Here is a 13,323-nt window from a genome sequence, read left to right on the forward strand (position 1 = left end):
TAATTGTATTGCATTTTAAACTTTTTGCTTGTTATGATAAATTATGTGCACATCTCCTCTAAGTTCTCTAAGTTAAGCCTGTATGTTCTATGCCACTTTGATTTTCTTACACCTTTGACTTCAGCTCCCAACATAATAACTTTATTATTTATGGTGGACACCAATCCTCCCCAACTAATACCCCACTCAGGATCACAACATTGTGGAGTTGTTTGTGGAGATCATCATCCATTTCGGTGTTAGAGTCAGGGGACAAACTGAAGCATTAATAGACTTTTGCTGGAAAATAACATTTTTGTCATAGAACAACAGCGTCAGTATAATTCTGTGTAGTATATGCACATTGTGAATTATCAAATGTACAATAAAACTTTAGATTCAGAGAAAATGCATAGGTTCCTATAAGCAGTGCATTATTGTTAATGTGAACAAAGTAAGTTAGATAATGCCAAACCTATGTTTCATATTTGACGCATGGTTGTGCTCAGGCTATTTTGCATATACTTGCGGTATATTCATTACGATCTGTATTTAATGGTTTCATTTGTTTGGGTATCCAGATAGCATAACCGTTGTTGCTTAAGAGCATAAAAGCAGTGCATAGTTTGAACCGGTGCAACACTTATTTTTCTGCATCAGGCATTTAATGCAAGAAAAAGACACATTTAGAAAAGATGGTTGAAGAGAAAGACAGAAAAGGGTTTCAAGAAAAAAAAACTGAAATCTGCAAGAATGAACTGAAGGAGTAGGGAGTGGCTGTAAATGGCTTAAAGAGGCCAGAGATGGCTTTAGGATTATACTGCCTCAGTATAGGTGTTCAGCTTTTTTCAGAAGAGGGCTTTGGGTACAGTCACATTTTTATTTGCAAATTAAGTACTGAATGAAATGATTGCCATATTGAGGGGGGTCTGTTACTTTTCCTCTTATATTGGAAGCTCCAGGGTTGCTTATGTTCTTTAAACCACAAAGTACAATTGTTAAAATAACAAAATGCATTTGTGATATTTTTCTTTGATATCCAGTTGTCAGAAGGGACTTGCAAACAATCGCAGTGGCACATTGCTTCATGTGTGCCCGACACTTTAAGGCACATTTACGAAAAAATAGTCTGAATGCGGAGCTAAGGCAAAATCAGCAGCGCCGCGCTCTCACATTCTTAAAACATAGGGATGCGCTATATTTCCTAGCGCTAGAGCTAAAAAAGCTGCCTAGCACAAGCAGAGGCACCGTGCCGCCAGGTTTCAAGGGTGCCTGCACTGCAGGGGTGAATCTTTATGTGCAGAAAGAAACACCTTCCTGCACATAAACAATCACTCATGGCGATTTGCTCTTTGTGTGTTTGTGCTGCAGAATCAATGATTTCTCCTCGTAATGCCATTTTAATGCCTGGTAATCCATGGCGTTAGAATTGTGCTGTTTTGGCGATGCCTCAGCCTTGAAAATCTGGGGCAACGTCAATAAGCAATGGGTGTTGTGGTGGAATGCACACAACAACACCCATTGCTCACCCCTTTCCCTCAGAGGACTGTGGCAGAAAGGGGCCCATTAAGCGGCTTATTGCCACTGCGTAAATATGGGAAATGTCTCTATGCCACCGGAGCGTCAAAACACTGATGCTCCAGTGGTGATAGGGGCCTGTACTTATGTCCCTCTGTTCTATAATCACCTAATCAACATAATTTCCCTCACGATAGCTATGGGGGAACGCTTTTGTACAAACATAATCTTGAAGTCTTACTATCAAGAGGGAAAGAGGGTGACTTATCAAAAACAACCTTCCAAGGTAGAGGCAACCCAACATGTATTGACCACAATATAGTGTCTAACAATGGCCTGAAACACTGTGGGCTACTCCATGTCGAATTAACTAGACACAGAGATCATGCCTCCCTGGCCATAAGTGCTAAAATAAATCGGTCTGAGGACAAGTTACTGTTACCAAATATAACGGTAGCATCAGTTACCTCCCCTACCTGCCCTGCCCCACCACACTTACCTGCACCGGCCGCTGCTGCCCTCAGTTCATAACCTCAGTTCATAACCTCTAATGATATAGACTTTTGTTCTTATATATCTGAGCCTATTCGGCGGTATGTTGAGATTACAGACACTCTCCATACATATATTTTCAGAATTCCGGGAAGTCTTCGCAGCTTTTATCAGTAGGATCAGCATTCAAATAGAAGACTGAGTAAGTAGTTGTATCTGTGCCACAGTATTTGCCAATCAGGGCCAGTGGCATATTGCACAAAATCAGTCACTATTGAAAAGGTTTGATGATGCTGGATGGAATATAGATTTCTCCCAAGCTTGGCCCTGTCATGCTTTTATCAACAGAGTGATCATCTTCATAGGGGAAAGGGTACACTCTTGAGTTGATTCAGGCAACAGGGAGCATGTTTGTTAGACACAATAGAAATATTTGCCACCAGTTATATGCTTTCTACACCATGCTTTATTATTCTAAGGACCACCCAGGCTGGCCTCGTCTGGAAAACGTGCATTCTTATTTAGCCCAGAAAGCCCTGTATGAATGATTTTGGTTACTAACCTCCTGCACTTAACACCCAATTTTCTGGATTTGGGCTAACGTCCTCCCATGTTTAGGTAGTCTCACTTATGGCTGACATAGAAAATAAGCCCTGCACTTGTTTTTGTGTTTAATGAACAATAATATAAATCTTTTAGTAGCACTTCTGGTGCACTGACTTGACAAGGTGGTGTCCTTTCTATTCCATCCCTACTAATCTAGATGTGTTGTGGACATATCTGCAGTGTTTAATTTTCACAGGTTGTTGAATGCGGTCAGCAGATTTTGAGGGCTGGAATGACCATCTGGTCACCACACCAGATAACAAAATCATTAAACTCAATGTCATATTTTTAACTCTTCTGACTTCTGTGCTGCATTGGAATTAGTCCATCCTATGTTGAGTTGATGTGCTTTCTCTATACTGACCCCTACACTGGTGTTCAGTTTAATAGGGAACTTACTTTCCCGTAATTATAATAGAAGGCAGGATTACGCCTTATCCCCCTTTCTTGTTGACAGTTCTATGCAGTAATGCAGAAGATCTATAAGCAATAGATGGGGGTTGAAGCGTCATGGGGTATGACATGGAATTGCTGATCTCTCTGTATTATAACTATGTGCTGCTATGTGCAATCTGACTAGGGATTTTATGATCTTGAACACAAATGAGCAGTTTGGAGCTGTTGCATGCTTAAGGTAAACAGAAGAAAACAGAAGTGGTCCCCTGGACTTATCTGACTGCATCATGAGTAATTGTGTTGTTTTCCTGATTCAATTCAGTATCTTGGTTTGGATGCACATTCATCCAATTTTCACCCTGTTTTCAGGCAAATTAACAATCCAAGGTTCTCTCTTTACAGTGATAGGTTATTATGTCCTAACAAGGACGACCCCTCTTCCTTGAAAACCATTCTTGCTAACTTGCTGGAATTTCCGGAGCCTGTGATTTTGGCAGAGGACTTTAATATAGTCTTAGATCCTGGGCTGCATAAATCACACAACAGCAGAGCAAATGTATTGTTTAAGACTCGTACCTATTTACAAACTATGATGATACAGACAGGTTTGTGTAATATATGGAGGGAATGGTCAGGCGTACAATTAGGTGTGTCTTGCTATAACTGTCAAGGTATCAAACTCCTCAGGATCAAGGTGATGCTTAAAGGGGTCCACCTCTTGATTTCCCATACTCTGACTAGTGGCAGATACACAGAGCATAGAGGTAATCAAGCGAGGGATAGGAAAGGGAGGGAGCAGCAACGGAAGGGAAGGGATACCTGAAACAAGAAGATAGAACGGTTAGGCACATAGGTAATACTAGCTACTCTCAAATGTTCTCGCTTGGTATATAAGACACACCTCATATGTTGAACACTGGAGATGGACACTTCCTGAACGTCTCTGGGTAATAAGATGCTTCTCTTATTATATGGCACAAACTCTCTCTAGGAACAAAAACAGATGTTATTAACACCACCATATATTCAGGCTCTAAACCAATCAATCAACACCTGCCACATATGTACCCTAGCTCGCACTCTTTACTTCAAAATAAAGCCTTTTCCAGTTCCAACTAAAACACTTGAGAAGAGAGTCAAGGAGGAGAACAAAACAATAACAAGGATCCTCCCAGAAGCTTGGTGTATTCCTATCAAAGTCCAAAAAGAAGTATTTCACCAGAAAACTGCTGATCCAGCATTACAGTATATTTCCATGTGAATAGGCAGTCAATATCAAAAGAGAAACAAAGAAAGCACACAGTCTGGACCTTAGTACATCCAACCTGGATGCCTAAGCTTACCGGTACATTAAAAGTTCCAACGGTTCAAAATGCGGGGCTAAGGAGATTCCTCTGCTGCTTCCGTAAGGAATTACTCCAACCAAGTCCCAAACAAAGAAGAACAGGAAATCACGAGTTCGCACTAAGCCGAGCGGAACCCCGATCAGAAGGCAATCCTGGAAGAGTTACGCCGAACTCGGAATGGACAGAATTACCTTCCCCGCTGCAGCCGCTAGCGAGAAGGGTTAAACTATAAAGACCTGCTCAGCCGAGCAGGACGGGCAAGGCAAGGCGGAAGCAGCAGCCGCCTCAAAACAAATGGAGCCAAACCAGCGCTTTGCTTCCCAGCCGGGAAAGACGAAAGAAGGCAAGAGGCAGCCGTGGGAACAGAACGAACGGCACTGCACTCCAACACAGCTCGTCTTCGGAAATGAGAATCACGTACGACGTTGCTAGCGCGTCATGTGAATAAATGTCCTTGGTTCCTCCCAGAAGAGCTTCTGGGCAATGCAGTCCAGTCACATCCCTGTATGGTGCGCCAATGTCAGTTCCTGACAATAACAACAAATATGGCCATAAATCAAGAATAGATGATATCCTGGTCAGTCACAATCTCATGGGTAGGATTAGGAATATAGGCTACTTGATGCCCCACCTATCTGACCAAGCAGTGGTCTGGATGGACTTATGCTTGGTAGGGGGAGAACCTCCACGGAATTGGACATTCGACCACATGTTGCTCTCAGACAACACAGAGGTTACACATTTATCGCAAGAATTGGAATCGTTTTTTGAGTTGAATATCGGCTCTGCAGCAATCTCAACAGTTTGGGATGCTTGGAAATCTTTCTTTGGGGGATAGTCACGAACAGAGCATGTTACAAGAATAAGCAATATAGAGAAGAACTGACAAAAATTGAGTCTGCTATGAAGGAAGTTGAAATTAAGCTGAATATGGAAACAGATATAGCAAGAAGACAGGAATTTATACTAGAACCTCAGAACTATTAAGACCAGCTGGATACTATTATTCAGCAAAGGATCATGAAAAGATGGGAGGCCAGTAAGATGGCGCCCTTTGAATATGGGGAGGGAGCCAGTAAGCTTCTGGCATGGAAGGGCAAGTCAGACAAGACACGGAATCTGATAAAACGGATAGAGAGGGTGGACAATTCCTTTTCAGTGTCTATGGACGAAGAAATCGGTGAGGTTTTTCTCGCCTTTTTTCAGAAACTATATAAGGAAGATATTGTGGTAGACAAGGCCCGTGCGCAGGAGAGGATAGGGAAATGCATGTTATCCCCCCTAGCCCCCCTTCAACGAGACAACTTTGAGATGGGAATTTTAGAGCGGGAGGTTAGGAAGGTTATCGCCGCCTGCAAGGTGAAAAAGGCAGCTGGGCCCGATGGGCTTCTTGTGGAATTGTATAGATCTTTGGGGAATGTAATAATACCCATCATGATGGAATTCCTCAATAAAATATTATCTGAGGGTTTTACACCCCTTGCCTCTTGGGGCCAAGCTACCATCTCATTAATCTAGTAGACCAATTTCCCTTCTTAATACAGATTATAAAATATTTACTAGGATTCTGGCCGAGAGGCTGGGAGTTGTAGCAGGTAGTGTGCTACGCACGGACCAAAAGGGTTTCGTAAGGGGTAGAAGCCTATCTGATCTAACCCAGGATTTCATAGGAGCAATCGTTCTGGCCTCTACTCTCTCTTTACCTTTGGCGGTAATGACATTGGATGCCACTAAGGTATTCGACAGGGTCAACTGGACTTACTTAACAGCTGTAATGGGAAGGTTTAATTTAGGAGAAAAAATCTGTTGTGCTACAAAGCTTATGTATAAAGATCCTACTGCAAGACTCCTAGTCAATGGGAAAATGACCAGCTCTTTTAAGATCAACAGGGGAACTAGACAGGGCTGCCCACTCTCCCTGCTCCTCTTTGACCCGTACGCAGAAGGGAGAAGGGTGGTGTCACGCTCCCTGACCTTTAGTATTATGCCTGGGCTTTTCAGTTTTCTCACTCCCGGATGTTGTTGAAATCTCCAGAGGGTTCAGGAAGAGGTATTATGTTTGCTGAGATGCTGAAAGGGACCGGACTACCACTTGAGGGTTTCCTTTTTACGTTTGGGGACCAAAACGTCTTCAAGAAGATAAGGCTGAAGGTCCTTTTGGCTGCCGCACGAATGTGATTTAGAATTAAGCATTGCACTGGGCTCAATTACTATTTTAGCCTTGCTCCTATTTGGGATTCTCCTGGAACCCTGGATCGTTTGATGGATAGATTAGCAATTCCACTTAAGATAGCAGGGTTAACAGTGTGGAGCGATCTGGCCTTGGAAAGGTCACTTTTACCTTGGGAATTCTTTTATAACACGCTGGAGAATTTGTCCAGGTTCAAGTACATAGAATTGCTGAGTTGGTCGTAGAATCTCAATAAGTCAATAGGTGTAGGAAATACCTTGGAGGATCACCTGGTTTCTCGGCCTGCAGGGGGGAAAGAAGTTCCTTTTTTCCATTGGTCTTTAGTTAAAACCATTAATGGAGATTTTAAACTGGCAGAGGAACTGTGGGGAGACTCGATGCCAGATGTGTGCTGGGAGGAGGTGTGGCAGACCTCCTTCCAAATATTGTTCTCTACAGTGAAACCTGCCTGGCTGCATAGGAATCACTATTTTACAATACACAGGGACTACTTATCTCCAGCCAGCCACTATACCCCTCTGACTGAAATGCCCGGCAGGTTTGTTGCAAATATACTGTATTTTGTTATTGATATAGTTTGAGTATGTCAAACGTAGTCCTCAATACATAAGTTATAAGATTTATGATGGTGGAAACAGCACTATGCTGCAAACCTAATGGAAAAACCTTTTAGCCAATGTAATACTCCAGCCCTCAGAATAAAATGTGGGGAGACCTTTGGTGATATAGTAGCAGAGACTACCCTATCTCCATTGTCGATACACCCTTCCAATAACCATACATATTAAGGGACGTCGGACGTTGACCTGTGTAAGGAAATTCCCCCTTTTTTATGAGCACCCTCCCAAGCCTTTGGACAGACACTGCTGTTTTTTTCAGCACTGAGAGTGGACTAAGACGTGCTCACCAGACCTCAGTCCCTGTAACCCTTCCCTTAAACTGATATGTCGCATTGGCTTCTACCCAATTGGCTGAGCTAAGTTAACTATAGGTCCCTAGTAAATGGCCCCCAGGTTACCCGCGGCAGAGGTTAGAGTGTCCCCCCCCTGGGATTGCAGGACTGGTTGCACCACCCTGGGTGGGAGACGAGTAAAACAAGACCCACCATTTGCAGGCTGGAAGAGCAGTATTAACTGCTGGGCTGACTTTGCCATTTAAACCAATTGCAAAGATAGAATCCCCCTTGGTATACGTGTATGTCACCCCTACGGCAGACCTATCAAGTTCTAAGGCAGGGTGTAAAATATTCCTCAGGCAGAACATGTTACTTTACATGTTTTGACTGTAGAAAAGCAAAACTGCTGTTTTGACTGTGGAAAAGCTTGGCCACCTTATTATCTAGTTCAGAGCTACACACTGACTCCTTAGCTGTTCTATCTCTGGAATAGTGCAACGAAAGCTGGTCAATCAAGGTATCAAGCAACTCTTACATTAAGCTCAACTTGATTCTCAGGTGTAAATTAATGCAACAATTTGCTGTGGGCAACTTTAGCAAAGTTGCCTCTTTGTTGCCCTTTGTCCCCTTTGCCCACATTGGTTGCACACGGGGTCATGTCTCTAAGATACCTATCTGCCTTTCTGGGATATGTGCCAATGACTCCCAGGAAAGGATTCAATATGAAGCTGCTCTGGAAGGCATCACCTCCCTCCTGCGGGGAGTCACTGGGTGTTGGCTCAAAAGGAGAGCTTCAAATGAGAAGCCTCCTTTAATTGTAAATAGTTAACATTTAGGAGAGGGGATACTCCATTGTTTAGGCAGACAGTGTTGCACTTGGAACAGCAGAGAGGAAATCAGTCACCAAACCGGTTTTACAAGGGCATGTATTCACCCAGGTCACCACAGGGCTCCTGATATTTTGGAAGTGGGCACAAAGCTTCATCCTGGGATGCATGAAGTGGTCATCAGATAGGAGGGATCCTGGTAGCCCATTGGCTGCCAGCCTCATCTACCCTGACAGAATTTTCTGAGCATAAATAGGGCACTCCTGGCAACCCAAATACATCTCTTGACTAGACTAGAAGGAGGAATAAAGGACTCCCCTGCTGCCCCATGGAATCAACGAAGAGAGGCTGCTCAAGCGTGGACTGCACCTGTTGATCCTGGTGTCTAGCAAATGAAATGGACTATGGGTGTTGCATCTTGTTTGAGGAGAAAGACTCAAAAGAGCCATTTAGCTGGCCTCATTTTTTTGTTGCAGATTTATGTAGCACAATCTCAACTCAAAAGTATTGGAGCGCTTTACATGAGCACCAGTTATGTTACACAAGGACACATTCATTTATTTTGGTAGGCATGGGGAGATTATGTGATTTACCCAGAATCAGAGGATGTGGAGCCGACCCTACTGCACGAACCTTGGCTTCCCAGCTCCAAAGTCGGCAGTCTCGCTGTGAGACCACATCCTCTCCCCATGTTCACAGCACAGGGACACAACAGCTGAGAAGCCTGCCTGGGTCAAGTTGGTAGGGCAAACTCGTCAACCTGCTACCAACCACTGCTGTGCAGCACCAGTGACCAGAATGTGATGGACACAGCTGCACCCGAGTTAGCTGCAATTAGGAGTGTTTTAGTAGTGCAGCTGAGACCTTCAAAGGTTGAGTTCTAAACCCAGAAAGGATTTGCCTGCGACCACAATACTGGGTGACTGGTAGTCCAGTGGCAACTGCAATTCTGCCACCACTGAGAGGACTTAAAGGGATGTCAACCCTGTGACCAAGGATGTCTCCCCTCCTTTGTGGACCAAAGAGTAGTTGAAGCAAGACCCCAGTCAACTGCATCGTATCCACAGCATCCGTTGGGCTTTTTCCACATCTTTCATCCTTTGCATTAGGACCACTTAGGAAACCCTGACTAGCTCTCTTTGCAATTGGTCATTTAAGTGACCCTAAGTGACTGAATCACACCTAGCTCAAACATTTTAGTGAAAAAGTATATAATTGTCAAATTTGTTGAATTTTCCCATGCTGGTTCATGGTTGAGTGAAATGCTTTGACTTACCATACTATGTCATTCCAGAATCCTCAGTTGTATCATTTTGACCGATGTGTCTACAAATAAATAAAAATACTGTATATTTGTATAAATTTGTTCTGGATTTCTTTGGTGTTCTGTTGATTATTATTTTTTTGTGATGTTTAAATTCTTTGCACTTGGTCCTTTGGTACAAGCCTTGCTGCTCAAATCAACAGCTATCCAGGGTTGAGCTGAGGGTTGTCTAACAAAACTTAATGGTTCGAAAGGGATTGATAACTGTATTACATGGTGAAGTCCTACCGCACCATATAATACATGAATGTCCTTGCAACCTGTATGCCCACCCACCTAATGTATATGGCCAGACTTTCATGTCAGTTTTGACTGCCTGCCAATGCAGAGATAACTCCCAAGGCAAGGAGTAGTTTTTTGAAAGTTTTTTGCAAAACAAAAATATCAAAAATATTTTTTCCCCCAAAATATTGTAAACAGTGACCATACTAGATATGTACAATGGTTAATCCGACATTTCTAATTAAGGCAGCCAGATTGTGCATAGCATGTGGGACATCTATTACTCTGCCATGCTGACAATGAATAACCTGTCCAACTATTTATACATTGTTCCCATAGTTGTACAAAATGTTTGTTAAAGATATAAAAACAACACAAAGTTCTTATAGTACATTGTATGGATATGTCTATTTTTGATAGGTCATTTTCAAAATGTATGTGCAACTGCAAAAATAAGAGTTCACTTGCTAAGGTCTTTTTTGCAGCAAATAGTCTTGACTGTGGTTTTTTAAAAATAGTTTTTAGAAGTATACATGTTGTGTAAAACAACATAGTACTGCATGTATTAGTACATGACAGAATGATTAAAGTATTATGAAAATACATGTTATACCATTGTGTAGACAATAAGCTAGAACATGAAAGAAAACAGCATGACATTAGTAAGGGCAGTTATCATCATCTTGAAAAAGTTGCTGCTGGATTCCATATAATGGCAGATTTGGATGAGGAATATAAAGGACAACAGAAAGCAGCGCAATGACATGTAAAAACCAAGCAGTAACATAGCTGCTATCACTCCTTCAAAAGTTACAAAATAGCTTTAAAGACATATCTTTTGAAAAAATAATATGTAAAAAAACGACAAACTGTTGAAAGAAATTGCCAAAATATACAGGATACAAATTCAGTTCATGAAGCAAGAAGTAATGTTTTCAAACAGGTCAAAGTAGCGGCTCCTGGTGGGAGTGCTGTGGGGCGGTTGGGTGGGGTGGGGGAGGAGCAGGGTGGGGGGTAGTAAACTACGGCATTGGGACAAACAGTAAACAAATACATAAATCAAATAAATGTCATTGTGCTCGCTGCATCGCCAAAAGCAATGCAGCGCCTGCAACAGAATTCATTTTACTTATACATGATAGCTCAAAATCTGTAGTTTGGTTGTTGACCATCTATACTTTCTTGTTGGAACCTACATTTTATTAGTACATTCAAACCTAGTTAATTTAATTATTTTATTATGATTTTCTTCCTCTATAGCGCAGATTAAGTGGTAGTTTTAACTTACGTAGATAAGATGACCGTTTTAGAGGGTTGGGGTAGATGCTTTAGTACATGTTTTAGGATATGCATTTAGTATTAGGTGTTGAATCTTTTAAATGAAGAGAGTTCTACCTTCAGGACTAAGTATATATTTTGACATGCCTAAATCACATATGGAGCGTGGGACAAGGTTGGATTTGTTCAGCAGACAACACGCAGTGGTAGCGTTTTAGGAGTAAACACATGGAGACTGAAATGTTTAAATATGTTAATGTGCTGAAATGTATGTGTGCCACTGCATAATACTATTCATTTACACTTTTAATTAAACATAATTTCAAGCATTAATGTGTGTGTCACACTAAACTATACATTGTATTGATATTTTTAAATAAACTACGTTTTAAACATTAATAACAGTGACAATTTAAATTTTACACATACATTTCCCCTAAACAAAGTAATACTGTAAAACAATAAATTAATCATTTAATTAAAATTGCATAATTATATATTGTACTTTTATATTTTTTTACCTAGCAGGAGTAAGTTTCTTCAACACCATTCTCAAAAAACTGATTAATCAAGCAGTACATGAAAATGTTGTAATCAAGGGCACTTCCTGGATATTTGGCCTCTGTATTATCACATTATCCTTTATTGTCAATAATTGCCTGCAGGTTAATGGAATAGTTGTGCTTCTGATTGCAGTATATGCGAGCTCTATCTGCAGGTGGCACCAACTACACATAAGCAGAGTGAACTACTCCAACAACCTGATGAGGATATCCTGCTACTTTATCAAATCCTTGCTTGATGGCAATTTGTTTTTGCCTTGAATTTGGAATATTAAGATACTGTCGTGCGCGCCTGATGATGGCGTCAAAGACAGTTGGCAGAAATATGCCTGAGAAATTTAAGCCACTCTATCCGCAGTGCTCTGAAACTATCCTGACGCCAACATATTTGATACTGCCATTCATTTTACTTGTAGAGCTGTTGATGGCTTCAGATTTGTAGAACTCTCCTGCATAATTTTGCAAGATGCTCTCCTTGTTCAATTGATATATTTGTATACCTCCTCCACCCTTAGATCAATGGGGCTGATCCTTCTGAAAAATGTTCATTCTTTCCTCCTTCACTGTTGCTGATGCTGCCGGAGATGACAGCACATAAAAACGACATGTATGGCTGGAAAGTAGTTACAAATGACTGTTATGTGATAGTTGTTTATGTAGTGGTGTAATTGCATGAATTATTGTGCCTGCAAGGAGCAAGAGTAACATTCAGATGCATTTGCAGCACTGAGATATACTTTCTGGAACTGCATCATGCAGCATATGCTAAGTAAACCCCACTGCGTAAGCATTGCCTTTGGATGTGCGTGGGTACTCCAATCTTGTAAACTTTGAATTTTGCATGATGCAATTTAAGGTATGGACTTGCACCACACTGAGCTAGAAAAATAACAAAATCGCACACTATGTACCTTAATAAATTTTACATTAGCCCATGAGTTGACTTGTGCCGAATTGTGTGTCGCACAGATAGCTTAGAACTTAGTAAATTTGCCCCTTCATTTTCACAGTTTTTAAAAATATAAACCTTTACAATAATTAAAGATTTGAAATCAGAGCTCTATGATCCTTGCCCATCACATGTTTATGGAATAGATTATGTGACAAGTGCACAGATACATTGCAGTACATGATACTAATGATGGTCTATTTTGCATATACAATTTCAGTTGTGTGAGAAAGATATTTACAAAAAGGGGGTCCCTTAGCTCCTTTTTGAATTATATTTAACTTGGTGGAGCTCAGATGGACTTATTCTAAAATCCATTGGCTGATTCATAAATCCATTTCCAAATTTAAGTCCAACATAAACGGGCAAAGGGCATAATTTACAACTGCATTGATTCACAAAAAGTGTTTGTTTTAACAAGTCTGAAAACCATCATAGGTTTTAGACGAAGTATACCACCTGGTGTCATTCAGGATATTGACTGTCTTTGATCAACATTTCAGAAGTGTGAAATAACATCTCATGAAGTCTAAAATCGTTTCAAAATGGATAATTTATGATTGTTACTAAAAGTGTGAGAAGTTTGGAGATTTCTGATGTGCACATTTTAGTAAATCTAGCAAAACAAGGCTTGGCAGACTTCAACACTTTGCATCATTTCTCAATTCAAGATTTCATCTCCACAACAGAGGTTAAAAGGTAAAAACTCATCTTTACATCTTGTAATGTTACAACAA

This window comes from Lissotriton vulgaris, chromosome 6 (assembly GCF_964263255.1).
Source record: "Lissotriton vulgaris chromosome 6, aLisVul1.2, whole genome shotgun sequence".
In the NCBI taxonomy this organism is placed as follows: Eukaryota; Metazoa; Chordata; class Amphibia; order Caudata; family Salamandridae; genus Lissotriton; species Lissotriton vulgaris.